This window comes from Podarcis liolepis (genome assembly GCF_965112155.1).
Source record: "Podarcis liolepis genome assembly, chromosome: 8".
In the NCBI taxonomy this organism is placed as follows: Eukaryota; Metazoa; Chordata; class Lepidosauria; order Squamata; family Lacertidae; genus Podarcis; species Podarcis liolepis.
In genome coordinates this window covers 76,290,935-76,310,156 of record NC_139560.1, presented here as the reverse complement: position 1 = coordinate 76,310,156, position 19,222 = coordinate 76,290,935, and the positions used below count along the sequence as shown (strand labels likewise).

Genomic DNA, 19,222 nt, shown 5'->3' with positions numbered 1-19,222 from the left:
GCCTTGCTCTTGTCATATCTTGGTTCCCTTCGCTCCACCTAGTAATTCATTCACTGTTCTCTTTGCTCTGGTCACATGACACCCTCATACTGGCTTCGCCCAGATCTAGCACAGGCTCTTCATCCTTTAAAGTCCCCCATGCTCATACTTATGTAGCCTTATTGGAGTTCACCAATTGGGTCTGCATTGCTCCGGGACAGGAGGAAGGAAGTCAAATGACACCGAGGTTGGTTCAAAGAAAGAGTTTATTCTGCTCTCCAGATAGCAGAAGACACTTGCGTGATTAGTCCACAGCAAGTCCAAAGAAATGAGAAGTTTCATGCAGTATATATATCCTCCAGGCACCCTCTCCCTCCTTCCCCAGGAATCCAACCACGTCAGCCTATGTACGCAGGTTGACATCACAAATGTTCCTGCTCCGGCATTCTTAACCATAAAAGGGTATTCCTTCCTATGCTTCTGACCATAAAAGGATCTTCCTTCCTGTACTTCTGACCATAAAAGGATCTTCCTGTTCCTACTCTTATCTTGGAGCAAGAGGTCACCATCTCCGAGAACACATTCTGGCGCTTTTCCCAGACTGGGTTTGTGGTCTTTGTGGTCAGGACGTAAGATAAGGCACAGACGTGTCTTCTCTGTTCTACTGGTACAGTGAAGGCCATACTTGCCGTCACAAACTGATAAAGGAGAGAGCTTTGAGCACAGCCGGGTTTTTGTTTATACATTGACTCAGAGCTCCAGTTAATGGATTTTAGCTAAGGAAAAATAGGGATTTTGGTGCAGTTTCAAACTGCCAGCACAGTCAGTTTTGGGTTTGGGAAACCCATTCCTTCATTTATGTTGCTGTTCTTAAATTCTGATACATTGCTGCCCATGGCCTTCACTGGTCCAGATCCTGCCCATAATTTTTGCTGTTTCAGTTCCTCCAGCACCACTGTCTTTGGCCATCCAAAGATCATTGCTTGCTTCCTCCAACAGCTCTACTCTTTCTTCTTTCTTGTCCCTTGTGCTTGGAACTGCCTCCCAGAATCTCTGCATGGGGCTACCTCTTTCCCTTCTTTGAAACCATATTTCCTTTGAAGTGTTTGATGCAACCCTCTCATCCTCATACCCAACTGTAACTAATGCTAGGTATAAAAAAATTGTGCAGTAGCACCTTAGAGACCAACTAAGTAGTTTTGGGTATAAGCTTTCGTGTGCATGCACACTTCTTCAGATACACTGAAACAGAAGTCACCAGACCCTTCTATATAGTGGGAGGGTAGGGTGGAGTATTTCTCAGAAGGGTGGTAGGAGATGGGTGATTGACTTAGTGGGTATGGTAAATCTGTTGACGACTGTTAATGACTGCAATTAGTCCTACAGGAAAAAGCAAGGGATAGTATACAGATGACCAAAAATAGCTTTAGCATGTGTAATGAGACAAGAATCCAATATCTCTATTCACACCAGGTCTCTCCCTAGTTTTCAGTTTAGTAATAAGTTGTAATCCAGCAACTTCTCTTTCAAGTCTATTTCTGAAATTCTTTTGTAATAAGACAGCTGCTTTGAGATCTTGTATTGAATATCCTGGGAGATTGAAGTGTTCTCCTACTGGTTCTCTGTCTTGTGATTCCTGACGTCAGATTACTGTCCATTTGGCATAGGGTCTGGCCTGTTTATCCAATATAGAGCGCTGAAGGGCACTGTTGGCATTTGATGGCATACACAATGTTAGAAGATGAGCAATTAAATAGGCCGGAGATGGTATGTTTGATGTTGTTGGGTCCAGTGATGGTGTTGTCTGCGTGTATGTGGCAGCAAAGTTGGCATCTGAGTTTATTGCAGGCTCTGGTACCAGTGTCCATGTTAAGTCTGGTCGTTGTATTATTGTGGGTGAGGAAGCACTTAATGTGATACATAAGAGATACTTGTGATTATTATCAACAATCTGTTGTGTGCCACATGACTATTATTGGCAGTGGTAATACGAGTTATGGTTGCCACATTACCAAAATGAAAAGAAAAATGAGATATTGCATCATGGAAAAGAGGATAGAACAAGAGAAATATTTGCATAATATTTGTCCGTGCTACTTTAAATATATAAATGCATGCTTAGAAATAATTTAGTTTTTTTTAAATCCAATGCATTTCATCATAGTGGCAATTGAGAAGATGGTGAGCAGCTGACCTACCGTATTTTTCCATGTATAAGGTGACCTTTTTTCTTATTTTTCTTTTGGTGGTAAATTGAGGGTCATCTTATACACAGGTTAATAGGCTAAGTAAGCAAGGGCTGGTGCTGCGGCGGTAGCAGGGAAATGTCAGAGAGGAGGCTGCATACCCGCTCTTCCCGGCTTAGGAAGAGTATTTGGTGAGTGCCAGTATGCAGTGTATTACGGCACTGGTTCCGTTAGCCAGAGCGGAGGATAGTCGAAAAGCTGCTCAACAGCTCAGCGAACTTACAAAAGAAGCTCAACGACTGTTGAGGGCTCCCAAAAATAGGGGTCGTCTTATACACGAGGTTGTGTTATACATGGAAAAATACGGTGTGTGCCTGTTCAGTCTGCTCTTGCAGTGCTAACTGCTAAAAAGCTAGTTCAAGGCCTGGCTCTGCTTTCTTATTGTTATCTGTCTTTAAACTAGATCTGGACTGGACAAGCCTTCAAAGCGAGGGTGCCTTCAAACAGAGGACTTCAAACATAGTAGGACATTTGGCCTACTATGCTAGCAGGTTTTACGAAGTATCTGACTTTACATGGAAGCGGGGGGGGGGGGGCAACAACTCCTTGCCTCAAAAAGCTTACAGTCTAGTTCATGGGGGACGGGTGCAGTCAATGGAGAGAAAGGAAGGGGCTAGGATGGAGGTGTATATGAAAATAAATAGTTTTCTGGGATGGAGTGATTTTCTGGTTGATTGAATGCTGCTACAGTATAGCTAGAGATGAGCCAAATTTCCACGAGCTTTGATTTCCATGCCAAAACATGCAGGTTCAATGAGGAGAAACTTTTTTTGTGCGAACACCTAAAGTGACACATTGGAGAAGTTATAAAGCAGAGGCTCGTCCAACTCGGTGTGTCCAGGACACCAAGAGGTTGCTGCTTGCGGCGGCCTGGTGAATGGGAAGCAGGAGAACTGAAAACACCTCTGAACATCTGCCCTCCATACCTCCTGCTAGCCGTGCACCTGCCTCCAATTGCAAATTACCACCAAGCAAGCCTCTTGCCACCAGGCAGACAAGCCTAGCAGCTGAGAGCAATGGTGCCTGAAGACTGTGCAGCTGTTATCACTTTTCATTTTCAAGGCTCGTCCAACGTGATGGGCTGCCATCTGGCAAGACCATGGGGTTGTCACAAGGGTGAGAGGGAGACATACGTAGGTTTGTGCTTTTGGAGTACCCAGTACGAGAAATTGAGGGGTCCTAGAGGGTTTAAAACTCCTGGGTGTAGAAAATCTACTGTTTATGCCCCAGAAGAAAGATGGGATGGGATGCCTGTATAATATACTGTTTTGTTTCCTCAGCTGGAGGGTTGGCATATTTATGGTGGACTGTATGTGCTCTTGACTATTGTGGATTGATGCCTACGTGGCCTGGTGGCATGATAAATCATGCACTGGGTTTTTCTAAAAGAGTGTTCTATACACAGGGTATGTCTCAGCAAAAGGGTATTGGAGGAGGGGGTTCAATCTCAGTGATTAAAAGGAGGCATGTTGGAAGGTTGATGATAGGTAAAGGTAAAGGGACTCCTGACTATTAGGTCCAGTCGCGGACGACTCTGGGGTTGTGGCGCTCATCTCACTTTATTGGCCAAGGGAGCCAGCGTACAGCTTCCAGGTCATGTGGCCAGCATGACTAAGCCGCTTCTGGCGAACCAGAGCAGCGCACGGAAACGGCGTTTACCTTCCCGCCGGAGCGGTACCTATTTATCTACTTGCACTTCATGCTTTCGAACTGCTAGGTTGGCAGGAGCAGGGACCAAGCAACAGGAGCTCATCCCGTTGCAGGGATTCGAACCGCTGACCTTCTGATCGGCAAGTCCTAGGCTCTGTGGTTTAACCTACAGTGCCACTTGAGCCTAATATCTCCCACGAAGCTCCCTCCTATCCCTGTTACCAATGAATGCTCTACCATTGCTGCCAACAGTCTGGTGGTTCTGCAGCTGAATGCTAAGCTGGTCAGTAATAAAACCATGCCTATGCACGATTTAATTGTAGATAAGTGAGCTGACCTGGTGCATAATACTGAGACCTGGGTAGAGTAAATGGGTGGGCCAGACCTGGCTCATCTCTGCCTGCCTGGGTAACTCAGCACAACACCAGCCCAGACTGGAGGGCTGCGTGGGAACTGTTACTGCAGTCCATAGGAGTTCATGTCCCATCACTCAGAAACCTCTCACGCTTGAAGTGAGACTATAAAGCAGGGGTTGCCAACCTGGTCCCTACCGCCCACTAGTGGGCGTTTCAGGGTTCTAGGTGGGCGGTAGGGGGTTCTACGGCACAAGCTGAATCCTCCTTCCATCAAGCACTGGTGGGCGGTAAGGAAATTTTACCATCAAGAAAGATGAATTAGTGGGCGGTAGGTATAAAAAGGTTGACTACTCCTGCTATAGGGATGCAGGTGGCACTGTGGGTTAAACCACAGAGACTAGGACTTGGCGATCAGAAGATTGGCGGTTCGAATCCCCGCGACGGGGTGAGCTCCCATTGCTCGGTCCCTGCTCCTGCAAACCTAGCAGCTCGAAAGCACATCAAAGTGCAAGTAGATAAATAGGTACCGCTCCAGCGGGAAGGTAAATGGTGTTTCCATGTGCTGCTCTGGTTCACCAGAAGCAGCTTAGTCATGCTGGCCACATGACCCAGAAGCTGTACACTGGCTCCCTCGGCCAATAAAGCGAGATGAGTGCCGCAACCCCAGAGTTGGCCACGACTGGACCCTTTACCTTTACCTTTACTCCTGCTATAAAGCCTGAACTGGTGTTGGGCCAAAGCCCCAAACTTCATTGGTTTAGGATACATATCTTATTTATTAAATTTCTATTCTGCCTTTCCTCCTGAAGCATCTCAGGGAAGCAAACACATTCGGATTGTTTTTTAAGCATTCTAAAACAGTTAAGCATTCTTAAAACAGTTTCGGTTTAAAACATGATTTTATCTAGGGCTCTCAAGATTGCCAGGAACAGGATTCTTCTACCATCAAATGCCTGGGTAAACAGAAATGTTTTCAAGCTCATTATATCTCAGCTCCTTCACTCAGATCATCCGCGGAAGTGTGGCTGGTCATTCCCCAAGTTGTCAAGGCTCATCTGACAGCAGCAAGAAAGTGAGCCCAGTTCTGTGGAATGCTCTGCCAATAGAGATTCAACAAGTGCCTTCTGATTTAACCTTTAAATGTCTGCTGGAAACTTACATCATCTTCGTATAGTCGTAGCCACTTCTATTTAATGGGGAGAAACTTTGCTTAGCACACAGTTGTGTTTTGAGTAACAGCAGCTGCACAGCAAGTGTATATGTAACTCTATTCTGTAGGTCCACAGACCTGACTAAAAAGGCATTTTAAACCAAGCTTCACAACTCATGCCAAATGCATAGCACTGACAATCAAAGCCTGAACAATTACCCTGTTTTTCTTACCTATGTGGAACTTTAGAAACAGGGGCAAGAAGACATACCATAATAAAACATTAAACCATGCTGTTTTATTATGTTTTTGTATATGTTGGAAGCTGCCCAGAGCGGCTTGGGCAACCCAGTTAGGTGGATGGGGTGCAAATTTTTATTTTATTTATTGTTTAGTGTTGTTGTTGTTGTTGTTGTTACTACCACCACATGGCAGGTCAGTTATGTTCAGCTATGTGTTGTTTAGGCAAGCCTTGGCCTGGTCAATACTTCTCAGGCTGGCTACTAGTCCCCTCACCTCCCCTTTGGACTAATCATAGATGCAAAGCTACAAATCAGTCAAAAACTAAATAGAAGATCCTGTCCAAATTGTATTATCTGCCCTGAGAAAATTAGCCCTTTGTTGAATAACATCAAACAGGTTAGTGGCATTGCACGATGGAGTCTGAACACAACACTCTGTGTGATTGTTCAGACAAAGCTCTGGGATTCATCTGAAGTGTTTTCTAGCACTTGCCAGGTCACAGTGCTGCACCCGAAGTCGTCATTTGGAATCTCTCTTCTACGGCAGGCTGCAGTGCATGGAAAATATTGGTTTACACACTGCTTTTTTTCAAGGCAAAGTTGATTTCCAGTAAAGTCTATAATTGCAAGGAGAAGAGCTTCCATTGCTCACAGCTGCCAGTCAGAAGTGCGTGAGATTTCCTCCCTAGAGACCTTTGGTGCACAAGGCTTGGATTACACTGCCACCCACCGGCTCTCCTGTGCAAATGGCACAAAGGGAAATAAATGGGGCTTTACATTTCCTTGGCTTAATTCCTACTACAGGGTAAGCCATCCCTAGACAGATATCCTCCCAATTCATTTCCTCTTGCTTGCGATAACTGTGAAATTTACCCAGCTCAAAATGGAAAGGAAATAATTTCTCTAATAGCCTTAATGGGTTTTTAGAGGTCTTGGCTAGCAGCCAAGGGAGACTTAGATATGACTGCACAGGCAAACTGAATACACAGTTTATTCCATGCGTGTGTGTGAGAGAGAGAGAGACGGGGGGAGAGTGTTCATTGTCAGATAAGTTTCAGAAACGATGTATTAATTGAACTCCCCTCTGTCGTGATGCACCCGGCAACAGCTTTGCCTGACAGCATCAATGGATGGAAATGAAAACTAATTGTGCTTCAAAGAAAGAAAGAAAAATCATAAGACTGTTGTAGGGTTATGTTCTCTTTAATAAGAGGCTGGGAATAAACAGGAATAGTAGTTGCTGCAGAAGTGTTACTCTTTTTGCTCTACTTTAGTTCCACTTTCTTATTTGAAAATCAAAAACTCTAATAATGCACAAAAGTAGATCAAAGGACGCACATGCGCACACACCCAAACACACTCCCTCCCTAATGCATCAATTAAGACGTATTTAATCTTTACTCAGGCACAGTGAATGGTGTCTTAAGATAGCCTTAGGCAGTGGCAAAATGGCAGGGTCTGCAATTGGGTTTTGTGGGCAAAAGATTTGCCATGGCTCTCCGACCTCCATCATGGTGCTGCCACTGCTGCTCATGGCAAACAATGGGTGGTGTTTTCCTCCACCACTGCTTCAGAGTCAGAAGCTTTTGCACTCTGGAAGAATGGCAGATGAAGGTGATGGACTACATGGAATTGGCAGAAATGACTGGCAGAATCCAAGACCAGGGAGAAGAGTCGGTGGAAGAAGACTGGAAGAAATTTATTTATTTTTTTATAATAATTTTTTTATTGCTTTTTTCCAAGGTTAGAATGCATCGTCAATAATACAACAAAAGCGATTTTACAGGAAAAAAGAAGAGATTATAAAAGAAAATTCACTTTTTCAAATCTATTTTCATAATCAACTGGACTTCCCCACGTCCTCCATCCCCTGCTTTCTTTACAATGAAAATAAACAGCAAATTAATACCTTATTTTATGTGTTTTTGTACTTTCATTTAGTTATATAATCTGTAATTTATACTTTTCAAAGTCATAACTTAATTTCCATCATTTACAAATCTCAATACCGAAGCATGTTTTTCCCGAAAACTTAGCAAATTCTCAACATTCATATAACTTATAGTGTTTTTGTAGATAGTCCTTAAATTTTTTCCAATCCTCTTCCACTGCCTCTTCTCCCAGATCTCGGATTCTGCCGGTCATTTCGGCTAATTCCATGTAGTCCATCAGCTGCGAATGCCATTCTTCCAGCGTGGGTAACTCCTGTGCCTTCCAATATTTGGCTATAAGGATTCTTGCTGCTGTAGTTGCATATAAGAAGAAAGTTCTATCTTTTTTTGACACTCTCTGGCCTACAATGCCCAGGAGGAAGGCCTCTGGTTTCTTATGAAAGGTGTACTTAAACACCTTTTTCAACTCATTGTAAATCATTTCCCAGAAAGCCTTCACCCTCGGGCATGTCCACCAGAGGTGAAAGAAAGTTCCTTCAGCCTCCTTACATTTCCAACATTTATTGTCAGACAGATGATATATCTTTGCAAGTTTGACTGGGGTCATGTACCACCTGTATACCATTTTCATAATGTTTTCTTTTAAGGCACTACATGCCGTGAATTTCATACCGGTGGTCCATAACCTTTCCCAGTCTTCAGACATAATGTTGTACCCAATGTCTTGTGCCCATTTTATCATAGCTGATATAACTGTCTCATCTTGAGTATTCCATTTAAGCAACAAGTTATACATTCTTGAAAGCACTTTCGTCTTAGGTTCAAGTAGTTCTGTCTCTAATTTTGATTTTTCCATCTGGAAACCAATTTTTAAAGATCTCTGAAATTTGGGCATAGTGAAACCAATCTCGCACCTTTCCTTTCAATTTTTCGAAACTCTGCAACCTCCAGGTATCACCAACTCTTTCTATTATCTCGCAGTATTTTACCCAGCCACTCTCCATGTTACGTAGTTTTATGGCCTTAGCCTCCATCGGTGATAACCACCTCGGGGTCTTACTTTCGAGTAAGTCCTTATATTTAGTCCAGACTGGAAGAAATTTAAAGACTATTTACAGAAATATTGTAAAATTGATGAATGTTAGAAGGATGTTGGAAAGAAACTAAGGGGTTTCCAGCTGTAATGCTAGGAGATATGAAAAAAAAGGTTTACAAATGGGTAAAAGCTTAATAGTAAGGATTTGCTGAATTAACAAACTGAAGTAGAATACAAAGAAGGGAGGTATGAGGAGGTCTGGGGAAATAAGCGTAAGGAAGATATGTTATGGAAAATTATTTGTTTTTTAATTGTTTTTATGTTGTATTTTGTATTTTGTTTTTTTATTTTTCATTTTCATTGTTATATTTTAAAAACTTTAATAAATATCTTTGGGGGAAAAAAGAAAACAGAGTCAGAAGCTTTTGTAGAGTCTAAAGAGTACCGTCTGACATGATCAGGCCTATAGGTGCAATGAGGCTTTCTTGGCGAGTCCCCTGGAATTCGCTCCTTTGGCCGGAGTTGGATGGTGATGCCCTGGCTAGATATTCCTCAGCTGTTATTCCCTTAGGTCACCAATTCATCTCCTGTGGGTTTGAGTCTGTTTATTTATTTGGGAGGTGGAGGGAAACAGTGTCATGTTCAGAGGAATAATTTAAACAATCTTTGCTTCCAAGCTATACAGGCAACTAAACAAAAGGGGTGATATGATAGCCATGTTCAAATATATAAAAGGATGTCACATAGAGGAGGGAGAAAGGTTGTTTTCTGCTGCTCCAGAGAAGCGGACACGGAGCAATGGATCCAAACTACAAGAAAGAAGATTCCACCTAAACATTAGGAAGAACTTCCTGACAGTAAGAGCTGTTCGACAGTGGAATTTGCTGCCAAGGAGTGTGGTGGAGTCTCCTACTTTGGAGGTCTTTAAGCAGAGGCTTGACAACCATATGTCAGGAGTGCTCTGATGGCGTTTCCTGCTTGGCAGGGGGTTGGACTCGATGGCCCTTGTGGTCTCTTCCAACTCTATGATTCTATGATTCTACACTGTAATATCAAGCAATGTGCATGGTCTTGGTCCATCCTAAGACCAATACCACAGTTAGCACGATAGACCTTTTACAGTTTCATGCTGAGGCAGGGGATGCTATTATTATTATTATTATTATTATTATTATTATTATTATTATTATTATTATTATTAATAATTTATTATTATTGAAACTGGGGGTGATAGTGTTAAGTACACATCTGCCCCAACATAGACTGTGTTAATGAAATTGTGTGGGAAACGTTCGAGTGAATAAATAGTTATGGAGGCTAATGTCTCATGAAATTCTCAGTTTTAGCAGATGAAACAGCAGCTATTCCTGGTATAGAACAACTATCTCTAGGTGAAAGATTTGTGAAATAAAATGAGAATGCATATGTACATGGGGAATTCTTGGGTTGATTTCAGTCTCAGACCAAACTGCAATAGTCATATCCAAAACAATCATACCTGTTTGTTCTAATTTTTGACCAGATCTCAATAAGTTACTTGGACAACAATACAATGAGTTTAGAAGCAGGACAGGAAAAGAAGGTTCAAGCACAAATCTAAGCATTCTATCCTCGGGCAATGTTTGCCCCCTACTGCTCATCCCATAAACTTAATCTCTCTGTTAATTATCTGAACAGCGCAAGTGATATGTGTAATACAGTTGACACAATTAAGGTCATCATAAGAAAATACATTCATTTATCCAAAAATGACATTTAATACCAACAGACCAATGCTGTGTGAAAAACAGTGGACTTAGAAATACAAGAGCGTCTGTGTGTTTGCAGCAAATCACACAAGCATTGTCTCACAACTGAAGAAAACTTTCATACCAGTTGTGTGTTCATGGAGATCAACTTGTATTGATTGATTGCCTTGTGATTATAAGCAAATATTCTTCAGAGCCATAGCCAGTCACCCAAGCTGTGAAAAGTTAGATGTAATGGAAATGAAAGCACATATGCAGTACTTGCTGGGTGTAATACAACACAGGGAAGCTTGTCAAGAGACCTTCAGCACAATAGCAGAGAAGTGCAAGGAAGTAGCAGATGAAGTGGATGTAGAACTTAATGCACCTAGACAAGCTGTACAACAGAAGAGTCATGCCAATCATCCCAGCCAATCCACAGAAGAGTTCTACCATCAAACCATCTACAGCCTAGCTGGACTTGCTTATTTCCTCACTGAGGACTTCTTTCAGTGATGAAAGCCAACTTGCTTGCAGTTTGCTGGACCCATATCCATCTCAGTCCCACACAGAAGAAAAATAATATTTTCATGCCCATCCAAATCCATTCTGGAACTTTACAAATCTGAAAACCTTTTGGCTGAATTTGCGACTTGGTATGGGGTTGTGGGCAAAAGAAAAAAGTTGAATACCTAACCCAAGGAAAAATTAATGAAGGTAGTTATTGGCCGTCTTGGCCAAGACTCTCAAAGACTCCACTTTTATTTAAATTATATCCACTTTGTATTATCTTTTTGACAGACAAGCATTAACAAAACAAAACAATTCTGACTGGTTCAGACCTTGTGTCTGGCATTCACCACAGCCAAGGCAGATTTTTGTAAAATGTGTGAAACTGAGCCTTGTTTTTTTTTTTTAAATTCTTTTTTAAGTTGGTTCTGAAATGTATAATCTCATAAAGGTAAAGGGACCCCTGACCATTAGGTCCAGTTGTGACTGACTCTGGGGTTGTGGTGCTCATCTTGCTTTACTGGCTGAGGGAGCGGGCGTACAGGTCATGTTGCCAGCATGATTAAGCCGCTTCTGGTGAACCAGAGCAGCGCACTGAAGCGCCGTTTACCTTCCCGCTGGAGCGGTACACACTTTGGCGTGCATTCGAACTGCTAGGTTAGCAGGAGCAGTGACCGAGCAACGGAAGCTCACCCCGTCATGGGGATTCAAACTGCCGACCTTCTAATCAGCAAGTCCTAGGCTCTCTGGTTTAACCCACAGCGCCACCCGCGTCCCTTGTATAATATCATACAATGCAGTAAATCATCAACAGGCATAGTCCACCATTGCTTCTTGTGTCGCTTCAATACCATGTCATGGTACATAGGGTTCAGAAGTCAGTCAACAACCTTGTTGTTACAAGTCATAGACCACCCCTACCTAGACCAAATTATGGGATGGACTATTTTCTGAAACCATGTGATGTTCCACAGCTACAACAGTCGCTGTACTAAATGGTTCTGGAAGAAAAGCTTTCGGGAGATGATCAGTGCCGGATTTACGTATACGCTAAACAAGCTATAGCTTAGGGCTCCACTCTCTTGGGGGCTTCCAAAAATATACTTCTTCTTAATTGTATTTCACTATTAATATACTGCTTCTTAATTGTATTTCAATTCAACAATTACTTTGATAAAATACATATTTTGTTATGTGCAAATGGCTTTAGATACCTATTAGGTCCATAAATTACCATATAGCATATATTCAACACAAAAAAACAGTGACAATTTGTTGTTGACAAAGGACTGCTGGACATATAAAGGGCCCCATTACCTTCAGTAGCTTAGGGCCTCATCAAACCATAGCTGTCAACTTACAGATTTGAATATAAGTGTCAGGGAACTGCCATCGGAGCATCAGGTGGTGGAGGGGCTCAGGGAGGAAGAAAGAGACTCAACAGCTGAAGCAGGGACCAGCAGGGGGAGGAGTGGATCTCTGAGGGAATGCGAGCAGGAGGGAGGGCTCAGGGACGCTTCCAGCGAGAACAGTGGGGAGGTATCTGAGTCTCCCATAGGGAGACCCACACCTCGCCGGAAACTGTCACGCCGTGAGTCCAGGAGACGCGTTTCCGTTAAGGAGCTCCTTTGCTGGAAACGCTTCCGCAGACAGCCACTGTCGGACCCTACTAGTGACTAGAGCAGACATGTCTGAGGAGCTCCGTCACACACGGAGGTTTGTGGGGTCGCACAAACTCTGAGGGAGCACGTTTTACGCACAAGCAGCTAATCAATCCCTAACAGCAGTCCGACAGTCTCTGTACGCTGCCTGTGCAAGAGAAAGCATCATGAGCGAACCAACCGGAACCGGAGGAGCGGGGGCTGGAGCTGGTCCAAGCTTGGAAGATAGATACCGAGCGTTGGAGGTCCAACTGGCGCTGCAGACGGCGAGGCTGGAGGAGAGAAGGGCTCAGGATGCAGACAAGAAGGGGAGAGCCACTCAGTTCCCCAGAAAGGTACCAGGATTGGTGCAGAAATTTGGGGGGGACCCCAAGGATTACCATGCCTTTAGGACAGAGATGCAATATGCCATTAATGTGCAGTTCGATGAGTTCCCTGATGAGGAATCGCGAGTTGCTTTCGTAATTGGGCATCTTGAGAAAGGGGCGAGAGACTGGGTTCGACCCCTAATGGCAACGCACAATGACGTACTAAAGGACACGATGAAGTTCTTTCGTGCAATGGATATCATGTTTTCCAGCGATATTGAGGAAGGGGTGGTGCGCAGACAGCTAATGGCTTGCAAGCAGGGAAGTCGATCTGTCCGTGAGTACTGGACTGAGTTTACCATGCTGATTCACAGACTGGGTTGGGATTTATCGGCGCCACCCATTCAGATGCTATTTGAAGAAGGTCTTTCTTCGGCGGTGAAAGACGAGCTGTCACGGAGCCCCAGGGCGGGGTCTATGGATCAGCTGACCAAATCTGCGCTGACCATAGGAGCGCGGCAGGAGGCAAGAGCCTTGGAGAGGCGGGAAGGGAGAGGGGAACGTTGGAAGGAGTTCCGCATTCCAGACATTCCTGAGCCAGCTTTCCCGCCGGCAGAGCCGATGGAAATCGGAACCGCGCACGCGCGCGCATTTTCAAAAACCAGCGAGGGGGCTAAGAAGGAGGGAAAGGGCGCCCGGAAATGCTATCTCTGCCAACAGCCAGGCCACTTTGCCAGAGTCTGCCCCCAGAGGAAGGAATGGCAAGGGATGGTGGGAGCTGTTGAGGGGGGAGAACAGGGGGGAACGGAGCAGGTAAAAGCCAACGCCTGGTTGCCACAATCGGGGCACTGCAGCCAGGCCAAAGAGCAGTGAAAGTGCCCGTGCCAGAAGCTCCTCAACCTGCTCTAGTGATTGAAGTGTCGCTAGAGCTGCAAAATGGGCACCCCCTAAAAATAAAGGCGCTATTGGACTCAGGCAGCTCCTGCAATTTTATGAGCAAGGAGTTTGCTGCTGAACACCAGATACAGACTATCCCTTTAAGCAACCCCCTGCAGGTGACCACGATTGATGGCAGGGAGTTGTTGGGAGGAGGAGTCAGCTTGCAGACTGTCCCAATGATAATGAGGGTGGCAAGGCACACAGAACTGATAGCGTTTAATGTGGCCACCCTGGGAGGCGCTCCCATTATTTTGGGAATGAGCTGGCTAGCTCTACATGATCCGCTGGTTGGCTGGCATCAAAGAGTGGTGTCCTTTGGTTCAGCACATTGCTTAGAACACTGCAAAGGGGAAAAGGGTTCAGCAGGGGCCCAAGCCACCCTAGCAGGGACTGAAGTAATGGAGAAGGTGAAGGTACCACCACAGTATGCAGATCTCAGCGACGTGTTCAGCGAGAAGGAAGCTGACCAACTACCACCTCATAGGCCCTTTGATTGCCAGATCAATTTACTCCCTGGAGCACAGCTTCCCGTGGGCAAGTTGTATGCCATGTCAGACAGAGAAATGCAGGAGTTGTGAGGGTTTATTGACAAGAACCTGAAGAGAGGCTTCATCAGAGAGTCCAAAGCAGCAGGGGGTAGCCCAGTGTTTTTTGTGGACAAAAAAAACGCGGACAAGCCGAGACTTGTATGTGATTTTAGGAGGTTAAATGCAGTGACTGAACCAGTGGCTTTCCCTATGCCCAGGATTGATGATATTTTGACCAGGGTGAGGAAGGGAAAGATTTTTACAAAGCTGGATCTAAGGGGGGCGTACAACCTGATACGCATAAGGAAAGGGGATGAATGGAAAACCACCATGTTTACCCCTTTGGGGGCATTTGAATACCTCGTTATGCCATTTGGATTACAAGCAGGCTCAGCGTGTTTTCAATCTTTTATGAACCACGTACTGGGCCCTTTGCTCTACAAGAATTGCGTTGCTTTCCTAGATGATGTGTTGGTGTATTCGGAGAATGAGGAGCAACATGTGAGAGACGTCAGAGAAGTGTTGAGCAGACTGCAAGCCAACAGGCTGTGGGTGAAACTGGAGAAGTGTTGGTTCCATACCAAGGAGGTGGAATTCCTGGGGTACCGCCTGTCAGACAAGGGATTGGCCATGGATCCCGGCAAGGTACAGGCAGTGCTGGAATGGAAAACACCCAAAACCAAGAAGGATGTGCAGAGGTTCCTAGGGTTTGGAAACTTTTATCGTAAGTTCATCCGCAACTTCGCCCATCTGACGGCGCCCATCACTGACTGTCTCAGCAGTAAAAGGAAGTTTGTATGGACGGCGGAGGCGGAGCGAGCGTTTGAGGAGCTGAAAAGGGCCTTCGCCTCTGAAGAACAACTTCTGCATGTGGATTTACGAAAGAAGCTAAGGGTTGAAACAGACGCATCTGACAGAGCCATAGGGGCGGTGCTTCTTCTGCAGCCGGGGAAGGAGGAGTCAGAGTGGCGACCGTGTGCCTTCTTTTCGCGAAAGCTGAACAAATCCGAGAGGAACTACACGGTGTACGACCGAGAACTTCTTGCTATTCATGAGGCGTTCCAGAGATGGAGGCATCTGCTAGTTGGTGCACAACATAAGGTGCAAGTGTGCAAGGACCATAAAAATCTAGAGTACTGGAGAACTGCGCGAGTGCTCAACCAAAGGCAGTTGAGATGGGCCCAGGAGTTCTCCAAATTTAACTTTGAGATTTGTTACGTGCCAGGCCCAGAGAATGTTAGGGCGGACGCTCTCTCACGCAAACCTGAATATTTGGAGGGGGAGGGAGCACCCGAAGAAACCCATATCATTCCAGAGGACCGCTGGGTGTGTGGGGCGACTTTGGTGGGGCAAAGGGAATTGGTAGAGGGTACGGTGCATGATGCATACGCCCAGGACAAACTCAGGGGTCTCAGGAGGGAGGAAGACAAATCCGGTGGTTTTGAGGAGAGAAACGGGGCATTGTATTATAAGGGAGCGTTATACATACCTGAAGGGGAATTGAGGGAGAAGGTACTCAAGCAGCTGCACGATAGCCCCACAGCAGGGCATTTTGGGCAACACAAGACCATGTGGCTGGTTACCAGGGAATTTTGGTGGCCCAAGGTCAGGGAAGATGTGCGGGAGTATGTGAGAGGGTGTGAACAATGCCAAAGAGCCAAGGGGGAGAGGCGGGCGCCGGCTGGTTTATTAGAACCACTGCCCACACCTGAAAGACCGTGGGAAGCAGTGGCAATAGATTTCATGACTGATCTGCCAAGGTCTAGAGGGAAAACAGCCATCATGGTTGTAGTAGACCTGTTAACTAAAATGGCCCACTTTATAGCCTGCTCACATGCGGTCACAGCAGAAGAAACAGCCAAATTGTTTGTAGAGAATGTGTTTCGGTTGCATGGCGCCCCCTTGAGGGTGGTTTCAGACCGAGGGAAACAATTTACTTCCAGGTTCTGGAGGAAGCTCATGAGCTTACTGCATGTAGAGGTTAATTTTTCAACGGCCCGTCATCCAGAAACCAACGGGCAGGCGGAAAGAGCAAATGGGGTTCTCCAACAATATTTGCGGTGTTATGTTAATGACAGAGAGAATGATTGGGTGGAGAAGCTGGCGTTGGCAGAATTTGCCTACAACAATGCAGAGAACGTGTCCACGGGGATGAGCCCCTTTTTGGCTAATCACGGGTGCCATCCCAGAGCCTTCCCAGGGGGGGAGGGGGAGAACTGGAGCGTTCCAGCTGCTGAACAGTTCGTTGAAGAAATGGAAGCGATCCATCGCCAGCTCCAACTCAACTTAAACAGGGCTAAGGAGGAATATAAGAGGCAGGCAGACAAAAACAGAAGGGAAGGTGAAAGCATCAGGGTGGGGGACCAGGTGTGGCTGTCAACCCAAGGGTTGCCGTTCAAAGGAGGTTGTAAGAAATTAAGACCCAAAAGGCTGGGTCCGTTTGAAGTCATGCAGCAGGTCAATCCAGTGGCTTTCAGGCTCCGGTTACCGAACCACATGAAGCTGCACCCAGTTTTTCACAGGTCGTTGCTGTCACCGTATAGAGGAGACAGTGAAGGGAGGGTCACTAGGGGACCAGCAATGGAGGAGAAGGAACACAGCTACCATGTAGCGGAGATCCTCGATTCCAGGTGGAAGGGAGATCAAGTAGAGTATTTGGTAATGTGGGAAGGGGAACCGGAGTCGGAAAACACCTGGGTTAGGGCAGAGGATGTCAATGACGAAGTTTTAATATAGACTTTTCATCAGAGGTTCCCACGTAAACCTCAGCCTGTAGCGAGGTTCCGAAGGGAATACTTTGCCACCACCGACGAGGAAGAGGAGTTGGAGGGGTTCCCAGATTCTGAAGAGGAAGAGGATTCAGCGAGCCAGGACGACGATCGATGGAGGGAATTGTTCGAGACGTCGGAAGATGAGGAAGATTCTTTTCGGGGTTTTAGCCCTTCACCTCCCAGGGGAGAGGAAATGGGAGGGGGTGAGGGGGGCCCTGGAGGGGAGGTGGATGTCAGGGAACTGCCATCGGAGCATCAGGTGGTGGAGGGGCTCAGGGAGGAAGAAAGAGACTCAACAGCTGAAGCAGGGACCAGCAGGGGGAGGAGTGGATCTCTGAGGGAATGCGAGCAGGAGGGAGGGCTCAGGGACGCTTCCAGCGAGAACAGTGGGGAGGTATCTGAGTCTCCCATAGGGAGACCCACACCTCGCCGGAAACTGTCACGCCGTGAGTCCAGGAGACGCGTTTCCGTTAAGGAGCTCCTTTGCTGGAAACGCTTCCGCAGACAGCCACTGTCGGACCCTACTAGTGACTAGAGCAGACATGTCTGAGGAGCTCCGTCACACACGGAGGTTTGTGGGGTCGCACAAACTCTGAGGGAGCACGTTTTACGCACAAGCAGCTAATCAATCCCTAACAATAAGGGACCAGCAGCCTCGAAAATAAGGGATCAGCAGCCAAAATAAGGGATTTTCCGGGCACAGGTATGTTCAACTTCTGAGCCCCTCTGAGCCAAAGGCAGAAAGCCCAGCCAGCAGTCAAATGAAGCCTCATCAATAAGGGACAGCAGTGGGACATGGCACTGGGATAAGGGACTGTCCCACCAAATAAGGGACACTCGACAGCTATGCATCAAACTTAAATCGGCCCTGGATGAGATCCACACCATAGCAAACATGGGAAGGAACATCCTCTTTTTTAGATTAAACAAACCACTCTGCTACCTGGTACAATGGAGGGAAAATGACATGCCCACAAACTAAGCTTTTGTTGAACTTCAGCACCACCCAACCTGTTTACAGGCCAGTTCACTCCACACCCTCCCACAACAAATGGCTGAACTAGTTCTTTGTTAAATTCACTTTCTGTAAAAGTAAAATACAAATTAGACAAACTTTAAACATGCAAAAGGGAAAAAGATGACAAAGAGTACTAATCAGAATTAATATTTTTATGTTTGCAGGTTTTCTGTTAGAAACAGCAATAATTCAGGCTGGGCCAGGCACACATCAAGGAAAAAATAGTTAAATCAACCATATAAAAGCACAAGGTGGTGTTGGACATCTTATGAACTCACTAAAGGTACTTGGTTTAGACAGAAGAGGAAGGCATTTTGCATTTGGGGTATAACTCAGTGGAAGAGCATTTGACTGCATTTACTAGATATCACATACTGCTATGAATAACTGAAAAGAATCCTTCATTCATCAATATGAATTGAGGTAAGCAAATCCAAACTTCAATTACAGGCCAAATGAAGATTTCTGGAGTCAAGGTTTAGAAGGCTCTCCAACAGGATGCTATACAAAAAGTAGATGAAGTCCATTAAGGGAGGGATATTAAATTCATAATCAGGCAAATGCTTCTGCCAATTAGCTGAAACCGTTACATAAACTGTTAATTCTTTTCATGGCAACATGTCCAGAAAGGACTTAAATGTTGGCTGCTCATGTGTTAGCAACCCTACCTGCAAGTAAACTTGTTTATCATCACCTAGGCTGGGTCTACACTGACCCTGTTTGTTGTTATTAGAACGATATTAGATATGCCGTTCTAAAACGTCGCAGAGCATACTTGTAAATTAAAGTTTTTCTTACCTTTGTTCCCCCCCCCCCCGTCAAAATGCTGTTTCCCTAATGCTGGTTCCTGGTTGCTCTGCAGCGCTCTCTGGTGTCACATTTTAATAACGCATTATGAACATTGAACGTAGGACGTAATTCATCCAAATATGAAAACCATTCCTTACATCTTCCTTGACGTTAAAAACCATGAGTGTAGATCCTCCCCTGTTCTGAACATCCAGCCTGTGTCCAGACTCAGTCTGACTGTTAACTGACTTCCTTGTTGCCAAGACTTTGAGCTTATCTGTTTGTGACATCACACATGACATCACAATGCCATGTTTGCATTCAAGCCAGCTATCGCTGTGCCAGCTGCAGTGGATATTAGACTTCCCTAGTGAGCTAACCAACCTTCTGGCTGTCCAGAAATTCCATGTTTATTTTTATT

At 45.3% G+C, this 19,222-nt stretch overlaps 1 long non-coding RNA gene across 1 annotated transcript; it reads right to left on the bottom strand.

The window, feature by feature from the left end:
- Nucleotides 1-5,111: 5,111 nt before the first annotated feature.
- On the bottom strand, nucleotides 5,112-19,046 carry LOC310713691. The gene is made up of 2 exons (XR_014529411.1): nucleotides 18,960-19,046; nucleotides 5,112-5,417 (listed from the first exon to the last, which is right to left on the bottom strand). It is a non-coding gene; the product is annotated as an uncharacterized lncRNA (long non-coding RNA).
- Nucleotides 19,047-19,222: the final 176 nt, after the last annotated feature.